Consider the following 18,965-nt stretch of genomic DNA (forward strand, 5'->3'; position numbering starts at 1 on the left):
CTCACTCATTCTAGTACCAAGCAGTTTCCCCTGAGGTTTTGATTTTGGGGAAAAAAGCAAGAAAGAAATGGAGTGGGAGACAATGGCCCTTTTCCTAGGCATGTCTTTTTTGCCATTCTGAAACGCAAGCTTCTAACGTGAAAAGTGAAGAGAAAAACAATTACCTCAGAATCATTCTGAGGATTACATGGGAAAATATGTAACAGCAGATCATAAAACAGAGGTCGCACGCTGTTGGCTCTCTGTATCTGGACAACAGATAATGTGCTTTGAGCCACATGCAACTTTTAAAAATACTTGTTTTAATTTAAAATAGGAAGATATCATGTAAAAAATCTAAAAGTTGACTGATGATAAATGTGTATGCCCACACAATGGAATATTATTCAGCCATAAAAGGGAGTGAAATACTGATACATGCTACGCCATGATGAACCTTAAAAACATGCTAAGTGAAAGAAGCCAGTCACAAAAGGACAAATATCATATGATTCTACTTATATGAGATGTCTAGACTAGGCAAATACATAGAGATGGAAAACAGATTGGTGGTTGCCAGGGGCTGAGGGAAGGAGGGAATGGAAAGTGACTGCTAGTGGGCGTGGGGTTTCCTTTTGGCATGATGGAAATGTTCTGGAATGGGATAGTGGTGACGGTTGCATGACATTGTGAATGTACTTAATGCCACTGAATTGTACCCTTTAAAAATGGTTGCAATGATCAATTTTATGTTATATGTATTTGACCACAATAAAAAGAAATCCAAATATCCAGCTTCTCTAGAAACAGCAGAAGATAAGCACACTGGGTCCCCAGTGCCACATGGCACCAGCAGCTGGAGCTGAGGAGCCCTATACCCTTCTGACAAAGCTCTCTAGGTCACCAGTGTGCTCACCCAGACACTTTAGTCATTTGTGTTACTTGTCTGAGTCCTGCAGGTATTTGTGTTTTTAATCCCTGATTAAACTATAAAGCTTTCTACAAATGTTCTTTATAAATTTAGTATGTCACTTTTTATAGTTACCTATCCCCTGCAGATATTTTTAAGCTTCTTTCAAGAAAGCACAGTTGTTTTATAACCTTTGTCTGATGATTCTAATATATGAAGCATCTGAGGATATGCTTCTGCTAGTTCTTGCTCATGGTGTCATATTTCCCTGTTATATGTCTCGTTCTCTTTGACCATCCTGAACACTGTACTTTAAATTTTACATGTTGGGATAATTTGAGGCCTTCCTCTAGTGATGATTTACATTTGCTTTTGCCAGGCTCCCGAGGTCACTGCTAGTCCAGGACTATCTTAATCCAAGTACAGGACTTGTGGATCCCTGACCAGCCAGGTGGTGCCAGTACTGGCTGCATGATTGTGCAAGACTGGTTTGCTTATTGCATTCTGAGGGTGGAGTCACAGGCTTGCACTTCCCAGCTCTGTGTTGTGAGTTGGAATCAGCCATGGTAGAAATATTCATACTATGGAAATTGGCAAGTGCTATATGTCAGGCCCTTCCTTCTCCAACCCCACCCCAAGCTCTTGGTTAAATGTTTACCAGCATACCACTGGTGGAGTTTGAGGGGGGTCCCAAGTTATTGTGAGGAAGGAATCCCACTTGGTTTGGGCCCTGGATGTTAATTTTCTGGATTCTTGCCCCACAAAACCATTCATAGTCAAGTTGGAATATGCTAAGGTTAGCAAATATCTACAGGGTAAAAGTGGCTTCCTTGCTGCATTATCCTTCAGCATTTTTTCCCCTTCAATTTTGGTGTAATTCCTTACTATTTTTTCAGTACATGGTAGCTTTTTTGGGGGGTGGGGGTTGGCTTGGTGTTGCCAGCAGTTACGTGATAACTTTTAGGATGTTTTCAAATACTTTTCCTAGCATTTTTAGTTACTTTCAACTTGAGAGTAAGTCTGAATATATACTAGAAACTAGAAGGCAAGCTCTGTACGAATGTTAGTTATTATTCTAGATGTGTTAAAGCAAGTGCTCCAGGGTTATAGAAGTGAATTATTTAGTTATGGCTTGGGTCAAATGTCCTAACCTCTCTGTGCCTCATCTGTAAAATGGGAATGAAAACAATAACACTTATCTCATAGGGTTGTTATGAGGATTAAACACAATGTTTGTCAAGCACTTAGAACAGTGTCGGCATGTAGTAAGTGCTCTGTACATAGAAAGTGTCTGTTAAATAAAGGACCTGTAAGGTCTCTCGTATCTTTATGACCCATGTTAGAAACTGAATGCAAACTACTCCTCTTTCTTGGGTTACTAAATTCAACTCTTAATCCACTCCTGCTGTTAGTGTTCCTCCAGGGTGGAGGCCTGTTTACCACCATAGGGTGGAGGAGGTTTCCATCTCTGGAATGGAGATGTGTAATTGGGGAAAATGCAGGCCCAGCATCGCTGCTCCTCTGCAGCCTAGCAACTTGGAAATGCAGCAGCATGTCATTTTCATCAACATAGGTGCTCTGGTGTTTAGGGAGCAGGTCATTTAGCTTGCATTTGAAGAGAAAGCTCCAATCACAGAAAGAAATGCAGTCCCTTCCTCTGAGAAAGGAACAGAAAAGATATGCTGCAAAGTATGAAACAGACCATCAAGGCCACCTCCCTCTCTTCACAGAAAAGAAAATCTAAAATCCAGTAGCCACACAGCCAGTTAGCAGTGCGGTGGCTAGGACCCAGCTCTCATGATTGTGGTCCCTTGGCTTATCCACTACACATGCGTCATAATGTTGAGAGTTTGAAATCAGCCATGGTGGGAGTATTTACACTATGGAAATTGGCAAGCACTATACATCGGGTCCCTCCTTCCCTTCCCCTACCCAAAGCTGGTTGGTAAACATTTAACAGCATACCACTGGTAGAGCCCAGTGAGATCCCAAATTATTGTGGGAAAAGTCTCCCACCTAGTGTGGGCCTTATGATGTGTTTCAGATAGCCTGGGGAGGCCTTGAAAAAATGTATGTGTGCATTTGCACCAAACACTGCAATCTGGCTCTCTGCATACTTTTTCTTGACTGTAACCACAACTATAAAAATGATCACCAGCTCAAATACTGGTGGATCAGCAATTTGCATATCCATCCATGCAGCCATTGGCTTGCCTAAAAGTTGGGCTGTTTGAGGTCATATAAAAATAGACAATAGGGGGGCATGAGAAAGATGGCGGCGGCTGCGGCGGCTGGCGCGGAGTAGCTGAGGTGGAAAAGGTGGCCACTGGGCCTCAGGCAGCCGGGAAACTTGTGGACCTTCCTCTCACCATCTCTTAAGGGAGGACCGCTGCTGCTGGCCGGTCGTGGGGGCTCAACGCCACTTTGCCCCCGGCAGGAGAGGCTGCCTCATTTACAGGCAACAGCTTTGAAGTGTGGAGCAGGAAAAGAACTGATTCTTAGCTGCAAAAGCGAGTCTTGAAACAGGGAACACGGCGCCAGGGCTGCTGTGGATGCAGCCAGGATCCCGGAGGCTGGGGCCGCACTGAAGGCGGCCAGCTGCCCTATTCAGGATTCGAGGTTTCAGGCCGGCATTAAAGAAGATTCCTGGGAGCGCCCGAGCGGCGCCGCGACTGAACAGCCCGAGGTGGCAGCGCCGAGAACACGGAAGGCAACAAACCAGAGACAGAGCGAGCGCCCGACCTGGCACAGCACTGTGAGTGATCCCTGGCACAGCTCTGTTCGGGGGGTGGATGCCCACGCGGCTCCCGCCTGCACCACCAGGCCACTCACTGCCCTGGTGCTGCCTCCATTTTCCCAGGTGCGGGCAGCTCCGCCCTGCTCGGCCATCACTGAGCCCAGTTGCTTGGCCTGGCGCGGGGCTTTCCAGACCCTGCGGGCCGGCCTCCTCTCCCACTCCCTCCGCGGTTCTCTGGCGGGGCTGAGGGTATGGGGCGACCCGACCAGTGTTGGGAGGGCTAGGAAGTACGGGCGGGCCGACTGTCACTCCACCACACCCTGGACTCCGCCCCGGTAAACTTCCTGTTACTGGGAGGCAGATACCATCTCTGCGACCACCAGTTTGGAAAAAAGCCTAACGAATTTCTGGTTGGGAATAGTGTGGTAGGAGAGTTCCCAGGTCCACTTGAACCTGCCGGAGAGCAGGCTGCAGGCGGGCACTAGACTCGGTTTATACCGGGGGGATACAAAGGTGAACAAGACCCGAGAAAGATCTACATAGTGCTACAAAGGCACCCAGAGAGACCGGTCGTCTGAGCCTAGCAGAAACCTGGTAGACTTCCTGGACGAGGCGGTGCTGAGCAGGGTCTTGAAGGCCCAGCTGATAGACGAGGGGTGCAGAAGACACACCCCAGCCCAGCACAGTGTGCACAGAGGGGGGAGACGTGCGGCCAGGGAGGCGGAGACTCGACAGAAACCACACACCCGGTGGGGTCGCCACTGCACGATCTAACAGCATGGGCCAGAGCACACGGAATGGGGAGAAGTCCTGTACAGAAAGTGAAAGCTCAACAGAGATCACACACCCTGTGGTACGTGATCCACCAGCCCAGCAGAGTACAAGCTGACCAGAAAGGTGGATCCCCGGAGAAGGCCAAGACCCGAGGCAACCACACACAAAAGACACTAGAGGCCAACTGAGCAGTCACGGCGGGAGCCATACCAAGTTGGCAACCACAGCAACATCCTAGTTAGTCATTAGTCTCAAACCGGTGGACTGTGAAACCCCCTGCCACAATGAATAAACACCAAAAAAAAGACACCAGAAATACAAAAAATCAAGAAAGTACACCACCAAAAGTTATTAAATCTCATACTCTAGATCCTATAGAACAAGAAGCCCTTGAAATAACTGACAAGGAATTTCGAGTGATAATTCTAAGGAAACTGAATGAGATACAAGAAAACTCAGCTAGACATCATGATGAAATGAGGAAAAGTATACAGGATCTGAAAGAGGAAATATACAAGGAAATCAATGTCCTGAAAAAAAATGTAGCAGAACTTGCTGAACTGAAGAAGTTATTCAGCGAAATAAAAAACACAACGGAGAGTTTAACCAGCAGGCTTGTCGAAGTTGAAGAGAGAACCTCTGAACTTGAAGATGGGCTGTTTGAAATAACACAAGCAGACAAAAAGAAAGAAAAAAGAATCAAGGACATGGAAGAAAATCTGAGAGAGATATCAGACAACCTCAAGCGCTCAAATATCCGAGTCATGGGTATTCCAGAAGGGGAGGAAAATGGAGATTCCATTGAAAACATATTCAACAAAATAGTGGCAGAAAACTTCCCAGGTATAGGAAAAATCACAGATCTTCAGATCCAGGAAGCTCAACGATCTCCAAACGTATTCAACCCAAAAAGGCCTTCTCCAAGACATGTCATAGTCAAATTGGCAAAACTCAGAGACAAAGAGAGAATCTTAAGAGCTGCAAGAGAGAAGCGTCAAATCACCTATAAGGGAGCCCCAATCAGGTTAACATCAGACTTTTCATCACAAACCCTAAAAGCTAGAAAGGAATGGGATGATATTTTCAAAATACTAAAAGACAAAGATTGCCAGCCAAGAATACTCTACCCTGCAAGGCTATCCTTCCGAAATGAGGGGCAAATAGTATATTTCTCAGACAAACAAAAACTGCGGGAGTTCACTACCACAAGACCACCCTTACAAGAAATCCTCAAGGGAGTACTGGGTTTGGTTCCTGAAAAATAACTACCACTGCCATAAAAACCTAAGAAAAATCTAAACCCGCTAGTACAATAAAAATGGCATTCATGAAGAGAAAACAAGCTAACAAAAACACTATCTACAACCTAAGGAACCAACAAACAAAGAAACCAAACAGTAAATCAGAAAGCAAGGAACAAAAGACACCTAAGACAACCAAACAACCAATAAAATGCTAGGAATAAATCAACACCTTTCAATAACAACTCTTAATGTTAAAGGCTTAAATTCCCCAATTAAAAGACACAGACTGGCTGACTGGATCAAAAAGCAGGACCCAACTATATGCTGCCTACAAGAGACCCACCTCACCCATAAAGATTCACACAGACTAAGAGTGAAAGGATGGAAAAAGATTTACCATGCAAACAGAAAAGAAAAACGAGCTGGAGTGGCTATTCTTATATCTGACAAAATAGACTGTAAACTAAAAACCATAAAAAGAGACAATGAGGGACACTACTTAATGATAAAAGGACTGATCCATCAAGAAGACATAACAATCATAAATATGTACGCACCCAATGTTGGAGCAGCCAGATTTATAAAACAAACTCTATTAGACCTAAAGAAGGAAATAGACACTAATACCATAATAGCAGGGGACCTGAACACTCCACTGTCAATATTAGACAGATCATCTAGGCAAAGAATCAGTAGAGAAACACAAGATCTAAACAAGACTCTAGACCAATTGGAATTGGCAGATATCTACAGAACATTCCACCCAACAACCTCAGAATATTCATTCTTCTCATCAGCACATGGATCATTCTCCAGGATAGATCACATATTAGGTCACAAATCAAGTCTCAATAAATTCAAAAAAATTGGAATTATCCCATGTATCTTCTCAGACCACAATGGATTAAAACTAGAAATTAATAACAAACAAAACTCTGGAAACTATACAAACACATGGAAATTAAACAGCATTCTACTTAATGACATATGGGTCCAAGAAGAAATCAAGCAGGAAATCAAAAAGTTTATTGAAACTAATGAAAACAATGATACATCATACCAAAACCTGTGGGATACTGCAAAAGCAGTATTGAGGGGAAAATTTATTGCATTAAATGCTCACTTCAGAAGAATGGAAAGATGGCAAGTGAACAACCTAACACTTCACCTTAAAGAACTAGAAAAACAAGAACAATCCAATCCTAAAGTTAGCAGACGGAAAGAAATCATTAAGATCAGAGCAGAACTGAATGAAATTGAAAACCAAAAAACAATTCAAAAGATCAACGAATCAAAAAGTTGGTTTTTTGAAAAGATAAATAAAATTGACAAACCATTAGCATGGCTAACAAAAAAAAGAAGAGAGAAGACTCAAATAACAAAAATTAGAAATGAAAAAGGCGATATTACAACTGATTCATCTGAAATACAAGGAATCATTCGAGACTACTACAAACAACTATACGCCAACAAATTTGAAAATCTGGAGGAAATGGATAAATTTCTGGACACACACAAGCTCCCAAAACTGAACCGTGAAGACGTAGAAAATTTGAACAGACCAATAACAATAAAGGAGATTGAAGCTGTTATCAGAAGGCTCCCAACAAAGAAAAGCCCAGGACCAGATGGATTCACAGCAGAATTTTACCAAACATTCAAAGAGGAATTGACACCGATTCTTTACAAATTATTCCAAAAGATTGAAACGGACGCAAATCTCCCAAACTCATTCTATGAAGCAAACATCATCCTGATACCAAAACCAGGTAAAGATATAACCAAAAAAGAAAACTACAGGCCGATATCCTTGATGAATATAGATGCAAAAATCCTCACTAAAATACTAGCAAACAGAATACAGCAACACATACGAAAAATTATTCATCACGATCAAGTGGGATTCATCCCAGGGATGCAAGGTTGGTTCAACATACGCAAATCAATAAATGTGATACACCATATTAATAAACTCAAACACAAGGACCATATGATCATCTCTATAGATGCTGAAAAAGCATTTGATAAAGTTCAGCACTCATTCATGACAAAGACCCTCTATAAGTTAGGTATAGAGGGAAAGTATCTCAACATAATTAAAGCCATATATGACAAACCCACTGCCAATATCATCCTGAATGGGGAAAAGCTGAAAGCTTTTCCCTTAAGAACAGGCACTAGACAAGGATGCCCACTCTCACCACTCATATTCAACATAGTGTTGGAAGTACTAGCCAGAGCAATCAGAGAAGAGAAGGAAATAAAGGGCATCCAGATTGGAAAAGATGAAGTCAAACTGTCCCTGTTTGCAGATGACATGATCCTATATATCGAACCGCCTAAAACCTCTACAAAAAAACTGTTGGAATTGATAAATGATTTCAGCACAGTAGCAGGATACAAAATCAACACACAAAAATCAGTAGCATTTCTTTTCTCCAATAGTGAACATGCAGAAGGAGAAATCAAGAAAGCCTGCCCATTTACAATAGCTACCAAAAAAATAAAATACTTAGGAATTGAGTTAACCAAGGAGGTGAAAAATCTCTATAATGAGAACTACAAACCACTGCTGAGAGAAATTAGAGAGGATACAAGAAGATGGAAAGATATTCCATGCTCTTGGATTGGAAGAATCAACATAGTGAAAATGTCCATACTACCGAAAGTGATATACAAATTCAATGCAATCCCCATCAAAATTCCAAAGACATTTTTCTCAGAAATGGAAAAAACTATTCAGACATTTATTTGGAACAATAAAAGACCACGAATAGCCAAAGCAATGCTCAGCAAAAAAAATAAAGCTGGAGGCATAACACTACCTGACTTTAAGCTATACTACAAAGCTATAATAACCAAAACAGTATGGTACTGGCATAAAAACAGACACACTGACCAATGGAATAGAATAGAGAATCCAGAAATCAACCCACACACTTACTGCCATCTGATCTTTGACAGAGGCACCAAGCCTATTCACTGGGGAAGGGACTGCCTCTTCAGCAAGTGGTGCTGGGATAACTGGATATCGATATGCAGGAGAATGAAACTAGATCCATACCTCTCACCGTATACTAAAATCAACTCAAAATGGATTAAGGATTTAAATATACACCCTGAGACAATAAAACTTCTTAAAGAAAACATAGGAGAAACACTTCAGGAAATAGGACTGGGCACAGACTTCATGAATACGACCCCAAAAGCATGGGCAACCAAAGGAAAAATAAACAAATGGGATTATATTAAACTAAAAAGCTTCTGCACAGCAAAAGAAACAATTAAAAGAGTTAAAAGACAACCAACAGAGTGGGAGAAAATATTTGCAAAATATACATCTGACAAAGGATTAATATCCAGAATATATAAGGAACTCAAACAACTTTACAAGAAGAAAACAAGCAACCCAATTAAAAAATGGGCAAAAGAGCTAAGTAGGCATTTCTCTAAGGAAGATATCCAAATGGCCAACAGACATATGAAAAAATGCTCAACATCACTCAGCATCCGGGAAATGCAAATCAAAACCACATTGAGATACCATCTAACCCCAGTTAGGATGGCTAAAAGCCAAAAGACTATGAACGATAAATGCTGGCGAGGCTGCGGAGAAAAAGGAACTCTCATACATTGTTGGTGGGACTGCAAAATGGTGCAGCCTCTATGGAAAATGGTATGGAGGTTCCTTAAACAATTGCAAATAGATCTACCATACGACCCAGCCATCCCACTGTTGGGAATATACCCAGAGGAATGGAAATCATCAAGTCGAAGGTATACCTGTTCCCCAATGTTCATCGCAGCACTCTTTACAATAGCCAAGAGTTGGAACCAGCCCAAATGCCCATCATCAGATGAGTGGATACGGAAAATGTGGTACATCTACACAATGGAATACTACTCAGCTATAAAAACGAATGAAATACTGCCATTTGCAACAACATGGATGGACCTTGAGAGAATTATATTAAGTGAAACAAGTCAGGCACAGAAAGAGAAATACCACATGTTCTCACTTATTGGAGGGAGCTAAAAATTAATATATAAATTCACACACACACATACACACACACACACACAAACCGGGGGGGGGGAAGAAGATATAACAACCTCAATTATTTGAAGTTGATACAACAAGCAAACAGAAAGGACATTGTTTGGGGGGAGGGGGGGAGGGAGAAGGGAGGGAGGTTTTGGTGATGGGGAGCAATAATCAGCTACAATGTATATCGACAAAATAAAATTAAAAAAAAAAAAAAATAGACAATAGGGCTGCCAGTTAGTTCACTTGGTTAGAACACCAAGCTGATAACACCATGGTCAAGGGTTCAGATCCCCATACTGGCAAGCCGCCAAAAAAAAAAAAAAAGAAAGGAAGAGATAGTAGACATGAAGTGTTTTGAAAGACTAATGTAATCTGCACAGCAAAGGACAGTATCAACAAAGTGAAGAAACAACTTACAGAAGGGGAGAAAGTGTTTGTAAACTACACATCAGACGAGGGGATAATGTCCAGAATATATAAAAAAACTCAACGGCAAAAAAGTAACCCAGTTAAAAAATGGGCAGAGAAGGCTGTCCAGTTAGCTCAGCTGGTTAGAGCCTGATGTTATAACACCAAGGTTAGGGGTTCAGATCCCCATACTGGCTCGCCCCTAAAAAAAAATTAAATAAATAAATAAAAGTAAATATATAAAGGTCCAGCCCGTGGCTCACTTTGGGAGAGTGTGGTGCTGATTACACCAAGGCCATGGGTTCGAATCCCATATAGGGATGGCTGGTTAGCTCACTGGGTGAGCATAGTGCTAACAACACCAAGTCAAGGGTTAAGATCCCCTTACCGGTCATCTTTAAAAAATAAAAATAAAAAATGGGTGAAGGACTTGAACAGACATTTCTCAAAAAAAGACATACAAATGGCCAACAAGCACATGAAAAAATGCTTAAAATTGCTAATCATCAGGGAAATGCAAATTAAATCCACAATGAGATATCATCTCACCCTAGTTAGAATGGCTATTATCAACAAGACAGAAAATAACAAATGCTGGCGAGTATGAGGAAAAAAGGGACCTCTCCTACATTGTTGGTGGGAATGTAAATTGGTATAGCTATCGTGGGAGACAGGATGGAGGTTCCTCAGTGAACTAAAAATAGATCTACTTTACAACCCAGCTATCCCACTACTGGGTATATACCCAAAGAAAATGAAATCATTTAGGTTCATTGCAACACTATTCACAATAGCCAAAAGATGGAATCAACCTAAATGTCTATCAATAGATGAATGGATAAAAAAAACTGTAATATATATACACAATGGAATATTATTCGGCTATTAAAAGAAATGAGATCATTTGCAGTAAAACAGATGGAACTGGAAACCATCATGTTAAGTGTGGTAAGTCAGGCACAGAAAGACAAATACCACATGATCTCACTGATAAGTGAAATCTAAAAAAAAATGGTGGTTCTCATAGAGGTAGAGAGTAGCATAATAGTTACAGAGGCTGGAAAAGGTGGGGGGTGGGGAATAAGTGTTGGACTAATGGGTACAAAACTATGCTGTCTACCCTAAATGAATGACAGTGTGGTATATGCACGTATTGAAATGACACACTGTGCCCCACAAATATGTACAAGTAAATGTTAACTTTTTTTTTTAATTTAAAAAATAAAGATTAATGTGTTCAAGGGTGAGATAATGTAATCTAGACACTCTTCTAACATTAAAATAAACACAGAAAGTCTGGTCATGACCCACTGACTTGGAGTAAAGTTGGATTCCCTCCACAAACAGGCTCCAGAAATTTTTAGGTCAGGAATCAAGAAGGTGGTTCAAATTTCTTCTCTCTTACTCTCCACATGTGCAGTCATTTTGGCTGTCCAGCATCTGAATACCCTCCCTAGTTCTGGGTGAGCTTTTGTGCGTGGAGGCAGCCCCCACTACAGAAGCTAAAGGGGGCCTGTCTCTCTCTTCATCCAGGCAGTTAAGCCCTGGACATGGGTCTCAACCTTGGCCATGAGCGGATGGTCTAGCCAATTGATTTTTTTAAACAATAGTTTTATTGAGATATAATTCACATACCATAAAATTCACCTTTTAAAGTATACAATTCAGTGGTTTTTAGTATATTCACAGTTGTGCAGCCATCACCACAACCAATTTTAGAACATTTTCATCATCCATAAAAGAAACCCCATACCAATTAAGCACTCTCCTGCACCCCCTTCCAGCTGCTGTCAATCACCAATCTACTTTCTGTCTCTGTGGATTTGCCTGTTCTGGATATTTCATGTCAATGGAATCACATAATATATGGCTTTTTGTATCTGGCTTCTTTCACTCAGCATGTTTTCAAGGCTTATCCATGCTGTAGCATGTATTAATACTTCATTCCCTTTTATAGCTGAATAATATTCCATTATATAGATATACCATCACTTGTTTATCCATTCATCTGTTGATGGACATTGGGCTGTTTCTTCCTTTTGGCTATTACGAATAATGTTTCTATGAACAGTAGTGTGCAGATTTTTGTGCGGATGTATAATTTTCTTTCTCTTGGCTGTATATCTAGGAAGGGAATTGCTCGATCACATGGTAATTGTTTAACACTTGGAGAAACTGCCAAACTGCTTTCCAAAGCAGCCGTACTATTTTACATTCCCAGCTTTCCCCGGGCTCTGACCACACACACCTTTGGTTCACTGAATGTGTCTGGCTCTTGTGCAGCTCTGGGCTTTGGTGCGGACTGTCCCCCCTGACTGGAGTGTCCTCCCTCCTCTCCACAGTGCATGAGGTTCCGACTTCACATCCTCACCAACACTTGTTATTGTCTTTTCTATTTGAGCCATCCTAGTGGGGGTGAAGTGGGATTACATTGTGGTTTTGATTCTGATTTTGATTTCTGAGGGCATGTAGGTGCTGTGGAGAAGTGACTCATGGCAGATGTGACCCTGGGAGGGACTGAGAGGACTGGTGGACTGAGTGCCTGGTGGTGGCAGTACCACCAGCACCCTGGCCTTCTTTGGTTCCTGCTCATTTTGAGCACTCCATTGATCCTGTGAATTACCTGATAGTTCCCAAATGAAGTCCCTCTCCACTTGAGCTGACCAGAGCTCATGTCTAGCCCGGCAAACCATGGTTGATACCATGCTCAAGCTGCCCTTCTATCTTCTTTATACTTATTTATTCTTCCTGAATGCTGCTGCTTCTGCTGTGACCTTTTGCTCTTCCCCTGAAATACCGCCATACCTCCTCACGGTCCTCCTTCTCCCCCGCTGTCTCCCTCGTGCCCAGCACCCGGCCCTATGCCTCTGAGATGCACATGGTCCTGCCTCTCCCCCTTAGCTTCTGTCCAGTTTAAGCTCCTTGATTCAGCACTATAGGCCATGCCTAATGTGACCACTGCCTCCTCTGGATTGTTCTCCTGCCACTGCCCCCAGGCACCCCTCAGAATGGCTTGGAGTCCTCAGATGTCTCATGCTATCTCCTGCCCTGTGACACGGTGGTCACTGCCTGGGATGTGTTTCTTCATTTATGTAATTACTCCTCCTCTTTCCCACCCCATCTGCGCTGGATGCCTCTATATCATATCACGAGATACCATCATTATTACTGACTCTGCTTTCCTCACCACAGTATAACTTCATGCCATATAGTAGCTCAGGGTCCAGCACGCTGAGTGGCACACACAGTGGACACTGGGCCACCATGAGATAGAAAATCTGAAGGCCACAGCACTGCCATTCTGAGATTTATCCTGCCAAAGTGGAAAAGGTGGAGGTGACAAACAGGACTTTGAGGAAGGGGCAAACAGCAAGTTCACTGTATTCTGGGCTGCCTTCTGGTAACCGCCAGCACCTCCAGGGGTACACATTCAAACATGATTGTGCAGGAAGGGACAAAAAGATCACTGAGAAAATTGTGGTTGATTCCATTCTTTAGAAATGAGGGCTGGTCAGTTAGCTCACCTGGTTAGAGTGAGGTCAAGGTTAAGGGTTTGGATCCCTGTACTGGCCAGCTGCCAAAATAAAGTAATAATAAAAAAAAAAAATGTAGAAATCCCTGGAAAACTCAGAAGGATGAAAAGATGCTAACTCAAGGACTTAAGATATATGGAGCTGAACCTTACGGAGAGCTTTTTTACCTTTGACTGGAGTCTTGTGAAAGAACAGACCCACTTCAGGCTGGCACACATGTGACTTATTTATGGTCTTTCCAGGGTCCTCTGAGTGACAGCCTATGCCACATCAGGACGCTTAAGATACAAAGAAATGAGAATGGCCAGACATGCACTTGGAAAACTGGGCTGGCTCCCATCCTTCCTGATTACTTCCCACACGAAAACATTCCTATTCAGACTTGTGAGGAAGAATCATAAAGTGGCAATAGTGAAGGAATCCTAGAGACGATTCTAGACACCCGCAGACCTCGTCTTGAGCCTACAGCTCTCCCCGGTTCTGACCACACAAAACTGGTTCACTGAAGGCATCTGGCTCTTGCATAGCTCCTCGCTTTGACTTTCCCTCTGCCCCCTGACTAGAATGTTCTCCCCCTCTCTACATGGCCCTCTCTGCCACCTCATCTAGAACACATTCCCCTCTTGGTAGTCTACCTCATAGGGCCGGGGCTTTTCCTTTGTGACTCTGAGCACAATTTGCAATGACACACTTATGTTTGTTTAACATGAGCTCCCCGAAGAGCCACACCTGTCTTGTTCAAACTGTGGAGCCAGCCCTAACACAGGGCCAGCACACCGTAAGTACTTGTAGAATCCACGAGAGGATAAATGAGTGAAGTTCACCTCTCTCAGATTATAAATGAAGAAAGGAGATGCTCCCAGAGGAGAGGGGGCCATGGGATGCATGTGCCCACCTCTCCTGTCCTCCCTCGGGCGGTGCCTGGTTTGGTGTGTTCTCTCTGCCTCAGGACCGTGGTCCAGGTCCAGGGCCACCCCCGTCTCTTCTCCAGGTTAGACATGTTGGCTGGTGGGCTGGGGGTGACTCGCACTTCACAGCACAACTTCAGTGTTGTGTGAACTATTCACAAGGCATTTGTCAATGGCCGGTGACAAACATGTACTAGTTGTAATTAAACCCACCCCACACACCCAAAGAAAAACCCTCACTTGCATTGAAGACTAAGATATACAAAAAAAACCACCATGTTTATACCGATGTGTTTTGTGACTTTCAATCCACAAGACAAGAGTACGTGGGGGGCAGGTAGCAAACAATGGTCCAGTCTCTTTCCTGGGGGGTGATTTCAGTGTTGAACTTCCCCACCACTGCCACATGGAGCCACTAGCGATCTCAAACTCTCCAGAAGCACAGTGATGCCAGCGGTGGACAAAGATCTTCCTGGGCCTGATGCCTATCACTTGGGCGTTGACAAATACCATCGTTACCTGCCCAAGGCAAGAGGTGTGCCTTAGGCATCAACACACTCAGGAAAACATGAGCTAAAGGGGCACAATCCCGCTGTCAGCTGCCCCGATGCTCAGCGTTGCGCGGCCACCACAGAAAGTTGCATCAGCCAGACTTTTCTTTCTCTCTCTCTCTCTCCCTTCCTTCATTTCTTTTTAAAATAGTCCTTCAAGCTGAGCTAGCAGAGGATGGTTATGTGACGTATGAATAGGGTAGCAACTTGCTGTTGGTTCCTAGCACCCTGTATCTATTTATTTCAGTCAATTTTGAAACAGCTGCCTGTAGGGAAACTGCTGGCCAAATCCCTAAAGAACATGCTCAAGCCAAAAAAACCAGTGTCTAGGGCAGTCACAGCCTGAGGACACAGATGTTTTTTAAAAAGACCCTTTTTGTTGCCATCACCTCAAAGCACAGCAGAAGGCCGGGTCTGCACAGACAGTGGGCTCAGACAGGGCAGTGAGTGAGGGGACCCAGGAGCAGCTGGGCACTGACAGCTTCAAGAGCATTTGCTCGAGAATTGAAAGGCATAGGGCAGATCATGAAACGATTCTGAGTCAGAAAGGTGGTAGAGATTCCAATTTTAAAAACTTACTTTTTTATTATTTATTTGGCAGCTCGCTGGTACAGGCAAAAACTTTTTATTTTGAAATAATTTTAGATTTACAGAAGAGTTGCAAAGATAGCACAGAGAGTTCCCATAGACCCTTTACCCAGCTTCCCTAATGTGATGCATTTATCAAAACTAAGAAATTAACACTGGTGCAACGCTATTAAGTAGACTACAGACTTTATTTAGATTTCACCAGTTTTTCCACTTACGTCCTTTTTCTGTTTTAGGAACTGATCAGGGTTCCCACATTACATTTAGTCATCATGTCTCCTTAGTCTCCTCCAATCTGTGAGAGCTTCCTGGTCTTTTCTTGTCTGTCATGACTGTGACATTTGTTTAAGAGTACTGGACAGGTATTTTGTATGGATTTGATGTATTTAAAAATCTGTTAGAATGAGTAACCTTGGCTAATGAGGTAGAGCTGGGGTGGGTGAACCACAGCTGCAGGACAAATCCAGGCTGCTGCATTTTTGTAAGCTCTACAAGCTAAGAACAATTTTCACATTTTTTAAATGGCAGAAGGAAACCAAAAGAATCATAATATTTTGTGATATGTGGAAATTGTCATGAAATCCAAATTTCAGTGTCCATAAATAAAGTTTGATTGAATGCAGCCACAATCATTTTTTTTTTCTGTATTATCTGTGGTTGCTTTTGCTCTATAAAGGCTGGATAGGGGTTGTGATAGAGACCGTTCGGACCAAAGAGCCTCAATACTTACTCTCAGGCCCTTACGGAGACAGTTTGCCACCCCTGATGGAGAGGGCCCTGTGAGGACCTGGCATTCGCTTTAATTCAAAAGCTAAGTCAGCTATCAAAAGAGCACTGAAGTTCCAAGTTCATTCATTCAATCATTCCACAAATATTTATTGAGGGCCCATTATCAAAACCAGGAGTGACCCCTATGTGAGCAAATGTTAAATGATGCTCAAACTTTGGCATTGGGAGAGGCTAATTCTCACCAAATGTCTTCCCAATTCTCAGGCACAGTCTCTGCCTGTGATAATAATAGCTGCTGTCATATTTTGAGCACTTCCCTGTGCCAGTAACACTTTACTTGCACTATCCCTTTTAATGCTCACAACCACCCCCAGGAGTTGTTCCAGGAGGAAACTGAGGTTTAAGAGCTTAGCCACACCCAAGGGCACACAGGTAGCTATTAAATGGCAGAAGCAGAAAAGGAGCCCAGCCAAGAGCAGATGCTATGCAAACAAAACACACCCCATGTTCAGGAGGGGTCTGGTGGTCTGGAGTAGAGAGTTGGGATTGTGGGGAGGCTCTTGGTGGTTCCTGGAAGACCACTGCTATTCTACATGTTCCTGATCTAGAAGTAACAAACCAGGATGTACAGGTCAGCTAGTCAGAGGCCCCATCTGAAACAGTATTCTTTTTTCAAAGTAACATCACAATGTACTTTTGGTGATCAGTGTTTTTTCCCCAAATCTTTGCGCACAAGTTCAATGACACTTTGTCTCTTCGTTGTCCCTTTCTGTTGCCACAGCTTTGCCACACCCACCACTGGAAAGTCTGAGCTCTCTGTATCCACTCTGCCTTCTTCCCTGGACCAGGCCTCTGATGTCCTACCTCTACCTGTGTGGCCAGAAGGCTGGTCCTGTCCTAGATGGAAGGTAAAGAGGCCCTCTTGGGGCTGAAAGGGGCACACTGGCTATGCTCCACCTTTGTCAAATAAGTTGAGAGAAAACAACAACAAAAAAAACTGCAGAAAAGCGTCCCTAAGGTGAGAAGGGGCCCCCTGGCCAGACTGCGCAGGGAATGGGGTAGGAACACCATTGGTACTGATCCTGCTGGCATTCCTGGGTCATCATTTGTGTCCAGAACCTCCACCTCCCTACTCTGACTTAAAGAGAGAAGCAGAAAGATGGGACAGCACAGAGAGCATCTCAGCCTGCGCTCGATGGTGGTCCCAGCTCACTGGCCCTACCATAGTGGGTCCAACTGGTCACTGGTCAGTTCTGCTCAAGACAACTATTCCAATATATGTAGTCTATAAGAACAAAATCACAGGGTGCCAGTTTTAATGAAAGAAGTCCCTGACTGGTGTCCAGACTGCATCCAATTCTGAGTTATTTTTTGAAAGGAACAAGTTATTTGAGAGTTTCCTGTTCCCTAAAATGTCCCCAGGAACTTTACAACTGGCTTGGTAATATATCTCCTAAGCCCTTAGCAGCTGCAAAATTGATTCATAAAGCTGTTTTCCTTGTTGTGTTTTTTAAAAAGAACAAAATGTAAACTAGGTTGCAAAGCCTTGGTGACACAAACTGACAAGCAGGAGCCTGCAGAACCTTGGCCCATGCTGTCTTCCCCAAGGTCGCAGTGACACAGCCTGCTCTGGGTTAGACAGTTCCATTCTATGTTCCAGGGTGTTCCAAAGACTCTCACTGTGCCAAATTTCCAACTGCACACCATGTAATGGGGAGGGCTTTGTGCATGAATGAGGACGTTAGAGCTATTCTATTTCTCTCACACAGACTGCTCCTTAGGAGAAAGGCACTTTACGTGGCTCAGAAGTGTTACCTCAAATGCTAGTTTCTCTGGGGAAGGACCTAATTTGGGGGAGGGTGTTGGACCAAGCTTACTGAAGAATAGCATTTGGCACATTTGCCTGAATGAGACCTTAGCAGTGATGACAAAACTCTAAATACAGATCATAACTTTCATCTGTTTACACTACGATGCTATGCTATTTTCAAGTCCAAAATACCACTTAGTTAGCAATGTCTCCTACATGTCCCCGAGCTGAGGAGCTGGCCCCTGTTTTTGCTTACTATTGTACATATTTTGAAGCCCAGCAGAGTGTGAGGCAGCAAATCAACAGTGCTGGTTGCTGTGGAGGCCAAGGAGGATCCCAGCCTCTAGTGGGCGGGGGTGAAGCGGGGGGTGCTGCTGCCATGTGGCTTCTGAGCCAGGTGCAGCACACAAGGGCTCTGGGAGTTTCTGCATTCTCTCTGGCAGTTGCCACCGGGGTTAAGCATGAGCAGTGATGCTCTTCATAACGGCCACACACAACCGCTTGGGTGTTTTGCTGATAGGAAGCCACAGTCAGGGGCTCTCAGGGGCCCAGAGCACTCAGCACCCCTGCAGCAGCCTAACTACAGGCAGGGTGATCACTGGGTTACATTAAGCTAAGGGTCCAGGTGGCACTCCAGGGAAGGGAAAAGGCCAGCGACCATCATTTTCCAGGACTACTCTGTCACAAGGAAGGCATGCTGCTGGCTGAGGAGGCCCTCTCTGCCCCAGAGACCACACCCCCTCTGC

General features: G+C 43.5%; 1 long non-coding RNA gene across 1 annotated transcript in view; it reads left to right on the forward strand.

Annotated features, from left to right (window-relative positions):
• The window catches only part of LOC134369116 (uncharacterized), a 28,216-nt gene that overhangs the window by 1,021 nt on the left and 8,230 nt on the right, over positions 1–18,965 (forward strand). The window contains exon 2 of the long non-coding RNA XR_010022590.1: positions 17,191–17,427. This is a non-coding gene — a long non-coding RNA (uncharacterized LOC134369116). The remainder of the gene's footprint in view (positions 1–17,190; positions 17,428–18,965) is intronic.

Source organism: Cynocephalus volans, chromosome 2 (genome assembly GCF_027409185.1).
Source record: "Cynocephalus volans isolate mCynVol1 chromosome 2, mCynVol1.pri, whole genome shotgun sequence".
Classification (NCBI taxonomy): domain Eukaryota; kingdom Metazoa; phylum Chordata; class Mammalia; order Dermoptera; family Cynocephalidae; genus Cynocephalus; species Cynocephalus volans.